This window comes from Dipodomys ordii, unplaced genomic scaffold, assembly GCF_000151885.1.
Source record: "Dipodomys ordii isolate 6190 unplaced genomic scaffold, Dord_2.0 Scaffold182, whole genome shotgun sequence".
In the NCBI taxonomy this organism is placed as follows: Eukaryota; Metazoa; Chordata; class Mammalia; order Rodentia; family Heteromyidae; genus Dipodomys; species Dipodomys ordii.
In genome coordinates, this window is record NW_012267398.1 from 3,390,729 (window position 1) to 3,397,733 (window position 7,005).

Below are 7,005 nucleotides of genomic sequence, written 5' to 3' on the forward strand. Positions count from 1 at the left end.
GGGAGTATGGAGAGCTCTCCAGGCTCTGGCTTTCTTCAAGGCCACTATTTCAGGAGATCTGATGTGCTGGCAAACAATACTTGAATTTTGGCATTGTATGGAATTATTTCATGTTTAGTCCCCATGATAATCTTCAGATGTCTATGAGACTAAAGGCTTTATTCAGAGTGGCTTTTCCTGACCTTCTTTCCTAAATATACTCACTTTGTGACAATATGATGTTAGCAGAGATTGTTTTCTTAAGTTAGATTTGTTTTGAGAGCTTTAGGACTTGTGCTATAGTACAACTTTGCTTCTTAGAAATAAAATAAGCGTTGACTAAACAGACCAGAGCAATTGAAGTGCAAGTTCAATGATCTATATCAAGTCATTTTATGTAAGCTATTGTCAAATAGCTTGCATATTCTGTTTATTTAAAGATAATCTCATGTGGTCAATGGTTTACAAAAGTCAGTTTAATTATTTACTTTTCCATGTATGAAATATATTTAGGATTTTTGAAGAATACCAAATCACTCAAACAATATCTGGTAGAGAGAGAAAATATAGAAACATTCTTTACTTGAATTTAAGTATTAGTTTGTTTTCCTAGATAGCCATAACAAGCTAAAATATCTGGGAGAATAAATATTAGTATGCAGTAGAGAATAAGTAAAATAAGTAAAAGAGGACAATATAAATCTTTTCCATTGAATATAAATAATTATATCATAGAATTGCTCTATCACTTCTGTAGGAAGCAAATGCTTGGTTTCTAAATAGCAACATGATGGGGAAGAAGATAAACCTGAACCTTTATTTTGTAGCATATACAAATGTAAATTCCAGATGACTGAGAAATGAAGACGAAAATGAAAACTTGCAGGAATCTCATGGAGGGTGAATGTACCATCTGGAAAGAGAGGACTTTCTCAGAAGGAACTAAAAACTAAGAGAACATAAAGCATAGAGATGTTTGGCCATACGAAAATTAAGACTTCCTCTGGAATGAAGGCCCTGTTCTTCATCCATTTCTGAATTTATTCCAGGGTCCACTGACTGCATTTCTTGGGAGAATACAAAGTGGCAGAGCAAAATTGGTCACTAAAAATGCCCGAAATAATAACATGCCATGAGGATACTTTTCAATTGTTTTTGCTGGGCCAATCAGAATGTAATGTCTCGGTGATGATGAGGTCTGAAGGCCCCATCTATGCAAGGAAGCCATGAATGTGCAAGAAGGTGGGAGTGGGTGGCTCACTTCTGTAATCCTGGCTACTCGGGAAGTTGAGATCTGAGAAAGCCAGATGGGGCGGGAGAGTTTGTAAGATTTGCCTTCAATAGACCACCGAAAATCCAGATGTGGAGCTGTGGTTCAAGTAGTAGAGCACTAGCAGATGTCCCTCAGTAGATGAATGGATCAATAAAATGTGATATATATCACATTTTACTGATCCATTCATCTACTTATATATATGAATTATATATACATATATATGATATATATATATATATATATATATATATATGAATTCTATGCCTTTGTCAGAAAGAATGACATCGCCCCATTTGTTAGGAAATGGAAAGGCTTGGAAAAAATTACACTAAGTAAGCCAGGCCTAAAGAAACATAGTTCCCATGGCTTTCCTTATTTTCATTAACTAGTACATGTGTAGGACAAGCGAAAAAAGGTCAAAAGCTATGTATATATGACCATATAAGTTGATGTTAAGCGAAATGAACCCCAAGTCAGGAACAGAAGTGTTTTTTTGCACTATGTGATTCTCTTTTCTCTTGTGTCTTTTGAATGGTCTTCCCCCATGGTATAACCCCTGTTTTCACTGTATCTGATTCTGGTGTCCCGCATCTTGTATATACATTTTTATAATTTGGGGAGGGATAGGGATATAACAAAATGCTTAAATAAGGATATAGGTTGACCCATTGAAACAATGACATGTACAAGACACGATGTTGAAAACAAACCACAATTTTGGGGGTGGGAAGGGAAGAGTTGGGGAGGTGGAGAGAAGGGATGGTAGGGGAAAAACAAAGGAGGGGGTAACAATGCTCTATAGGAAATATACTCATTACCCTACTAATATAACTAACACCTCTGTACAGTATTTTTACAATAAAAATATATGAAAAAAAGCTCAGGGACAGTGCCCTAAGTTCAAACCCTAGAATTGGCACAAAACAAATCACAAATGCATTAGTGACTAGGCAAGCAATTTCTTTCATTTGCCCATTTTATTGACTTTTCCACACACCACTCCAATTGTCTATAATGTCTTAGTCCATATCACCCTCCACCCTGTGTATAGGGGCTCACATATATGAGTATATTTCTATGTAAGAAATCCATTTTGGATTTAAAATACAAATGTGATCATCTTAACATCTATGACTATATGCCCTGGGTTTCTATTTAATAGTATGTCTTTTAAGACTTCTGATGTGAACACATAGAATCAGATGTAGCTTGTTATTCTCAAGGATTACCAGGAATACCAGCCAGATATTCCTTGCAGGTATGGGGAGTGAACAAAGTCTAGACTCAGTGACTCTAACAACAGAGATTTGTTTACAGACCCTATGAAGCTCCATTGATCTTTTCTGTTCTTTCTAAAAAGTATTGACACTGAGACAATGGGTTTGGGAAAAGGAGGACTTAATGCTTTATTTTCAAGTGCAATTCGAGAATTGACTCCGCCCCACCCCACAACTGATTCATTCTATCTTAGGAAAAAACCTTCGAATTTACCCATGTATTAGACAACTATATTTCTATTATCTGTAAGTAGTTTTACAGAGGGGTTAACAGTTTTTGAGTACACTGCATCTTGATCAATGTCACCCCTTTCACCATTCTCTCCCATCCTCCCAACCCCACCCTCCCCTCAGTTTCCCTAATTTCCTATGACATGGTTGAATTTTAGGACCCCATTCTCCCTCACTTCCTCTCTGCCTTCTTTCCTTAATCCCAGTCCCGCCCACATCTCAAGTGCCAGCTTCCTAGTATTCATTTTGTTAGACTGAGAGTTGGTTGTTCTCACAAGTTACACCATTGAAATTCTCCTCAAACTGGATACCTACTCATGTATTTTTTGAAGATGACTATTTTAGCTGAAACCTATTCTTCAGTTGTATGCTTCTTGCTAAATCTACTTGGTAAATTTCCAGTAAATCATTGTCCCCGTTTAAGAAAGTGTTGAATCAAACAATGTGTTCATTCTGTAGCTATTACTCTTGGTAAAAGTTTTCTTTTGGTGCATTTTAAAAATAGTGAAATTATTTGCACAGGAAAACATATTTTATTTTCTTTCTAATATTGAATCTGCTATTTTTTACTTCAAGGGCTAGAATCTTTTTCATGCTGTTGAACTTTGGGATAATAATATAATGATTGCTACACACTGCATAACAATATCAAATACTTTATACTTTAACATTGTGGATGGTTACTATATAAATAACTGATTTTATAAAGATTTAGTGGGTATTTCTCATGCTGCTACTTGGCCCCACTGAATTCTTCAAAAGAGGAGATCCTTGCTTATTTCCTTTGTTTATATGTATGTGCCAGTCCTGGGGCTTGAACTCAGGGCCTCATGCTCAAGACTGACACATTTTACTTAAGCTATACCTCCATTTTCGGCTTTCTGTTGGTTAACTACAAGTTCAAGTCTCAGGACTTTTCTGCCTAGGCTGGCTTTGAAAACTGCAATCCTCAGATCTCAACCTCCTAAGTGGTTAGGATTTCAGGTGTGAGCCCAGTTCCTGGGTCTATCTTATTTCTTATATGGATAGATCTGGTAGTTTTAATTTTATGCTTTCATAATGCATTATCTACTTCACTAGTATGGTTAATAACATTGAAATAAATGCATGGATATATTTTTATTTTCTTACATGATAAAAATTTTTGCCCTTCTAAATTTTTATTTAACCAAGTATGTTGTTTTTACTTATTCTCTCTCACACACAGACACACGTTATTTTTTAATTATTATTTTCTCAAAGTCTCTTGACTTTGGAAACCATTTATCTTTTCTTTCTTTTTAATTTATTTTTAGAGATTGATTATTGCCTAGTCTTATTAAAAATTTCAAATTGGTCATGCTATATTATAAAACACAAATACCCCCAAGTTCATACCCTATGGTTGATTAAAATAAAGACATAGATCTACAAAAAGTTTTCTGAGTATTGCTTTCATGTTAATAGTTTTGAGTGCTAATGTATTTCTTTGTGGGTAATCTTCCTTTTTCTCTGAGCACTTTCCAGTATTTTCTTCTTGTCATCATTGGTCTTAAGCTATTGTCTCTACATTATGTATGGTGGAAGAATGTGTTCTTTGATTACGCTTTGGAAGGTCTTTCAATCTGAGGAATCATGTCTTTTTTAATTAGAAAACTGTCTACTAGCACTCTACTATTTCATCTAATTGAGAAGAAAAAAATGTAGCCCTTATTTTTTTGTCCAAATAACTATTCTTTGATTCCAGATTATTTCTGCCTTTAGCATTGTTACACTGATATCTTCATCTCCAGTCTCCGGCTTCTATCTTCTCCTGAGTTGCCTGAGCTTGCTAGTTTCAGTTCCTATCCATGGCTCTGCTTTGGAGATTTCATTTTCCTATCTGGCTCTGTTGTGGCCCTGGTCCTTCTGTGTTTGTAGAGGAGAGATATCCTTTCAACTTCTTCTTGACTAGAAAGTTCTTTCCATCCTTCCTCTTTGTACCAAGTCACTTTGGAGTTTTTTCCTTCTTTGGAGGAAACCAGTAAAGTAAAAATAAATGCTCACATGCATGCTTTATGAATGTTTCCTTGAAGTAAGCATAGCTGTCTCAGAGATTTCGAAATGTTTTCATCATAAGCAGTATAATGGAAAAATGCATGGGTTTCCAACTTAGAAGGTCATGCCATGCGGTTGGAAATCTTGTTTGGTTGCTCGTTGGCATTTTAACAGTTGTTTTGTGTTTTGGAAACACCATTGTTTTATCTTCAAAGGAGAAATACAACTACATCCCCACCCAGCGGCTGGGAGGGTTGAAGTTAAGGTAGATGAAACAGATTTGCTGGGTAGTGTATATTCTAACCAATAGCTCCAACGTTCATTTCTGACTGCGAAGGAAAAAGCTGGTAGGTTGTTACAACTTCCTGTGGCCTCAAAACTTGTGTCACTTCATAAGGTAATGGAAGGAGGCACAGTAAGGAATAATGCTCTATTTTTTGGATCCAAAAATATTTGAGCAAACGGTGCCTTCAAGGAAGCCCAGATTTATGGTGTCACCCCGAATACTGGGCAGCTTTCTGCTGTGAGCTGTACTGAGCATGGCATAACAGTAGCTTTGTGAGAATGATAGAAAAGATTCAAAGTTCAGCCTTAAGGATTTATCATCCCATGCCCCAGGCCTTCATTCTTTTCCATGGAAGCCCTTCACTTTCCTTAAGAGCAACTTTTCATTAAAACAACGTGGGTTCAGATTCATCTCCTTCCAGCTGGGGCATCTCTTTCTGGAGGTAGGCAATGAAAGGAGGGCTCTCATACACCAAAGATCTGTAAGAGAACTGCCACTACCCCCAGAACAGCTAACTGCTAACTCAAGAGCAAACACCTGCTTGATACACAGCCTGGCCAGTCCCATCCAGAAACAGCCTCCTTGACCCCAAGACTAATTCAACCTTGGCCACTCACCAACCAGAGCTCACCTGCTATCCCAGAGTACCAAGAGGGCAGGCACACTCTATATCTTTTGTCTTCTCTCAGATAAACCCCAACCTTCCCTTTGTTGTTTGGATATAGCAGGAACCACCTGCCAGCCCTGAGTGCAATCCTATAATTCACTGTTTGCCAGGGAAAAAAGACCCTGTTTGCAAGAAAATGTTCCTTTCCATATTATGTTTGACTTTGACAACACACACACACACACACACACACACACACACACACACACACACAGAGTACTTAAGCATGAATGCATACAGTGAAATTTAATTTACTTTTAAATTTCACAAGAGATATTTTGTGCAAATTACATGACAAGTGAGAAGATTTTTTTGTTTACTTTTCCTTGGAAACCATGTAGCAAAGGAAAGGAACAAATATGCTCTCATGTTTCATAAATGCGCATCTTATTTATTGTAGCTTGTAAAAATATGTGCAAATGTACGTGCATTCAAAAACTACCACTTTCATTTTTCGTTCATTTTCTTCCTACCTGTGCTACCACTGATTACATGTTAATTAACTGGAGACTGCCTTTGGACAACAAACGCTGGATATTTATGGGATTCTCAGGCTTTGTTTTTGTGGTGGAATTAGGGTCTGAACTCAGTGCTTTGCATTCCCTAGCTGGGCACTCTCTCACTTGAGTCATACCTCCAACCCTTTTCGTTTTAGGTTTTTATTTCTGGATAAATTTCCATATTTTTGCCCAGGCTCTCTGAGATGGCAATCCTTCTGTATTTCATGCGTAGCTTGGATTCAATCTGTATGCCACCATTCCTGGCTTGTTTGTTGGGGCAAGGATCATGCTAATTTTTGGCCTAGACAGGCATCTCGGCCACTTCAGATTTATACTTTTTATGGGAAGTGGAAGTCTGGCTATATTGCCCAAGTTGACCTTGAACTTGACATCCACCTGCCTCAGCCTCACAAGCATCTGAAATTATAGGCATATGCCACCATGCCCAGTTAAGCAACATTGGTTGTTCTTTTTTTAAAAAAATTTAATTTATTTATTTTTCATTGTGAAAATACTGTACAGAGGGGTTACAATCACATGAGCAAGGTAATGAGTATGTTTCTTATCAAGCATTGTTGCCTCCTCCTTTGTTTCCCCTTCCCATCCCTTCCCAGCTCTCCCCTCCTCTCTCCTCTAAAATGTTTTTTCTTTCTTGTTATTGTTTCTAACACATCTATAAGATGATTTCTTTGTTGCTTTGTATGTCCCTCCCCCACGGTATAACCCCTGTTTTCACTGTATTTGATGTTGGTATAATTTGTGGAGGGGAAGGG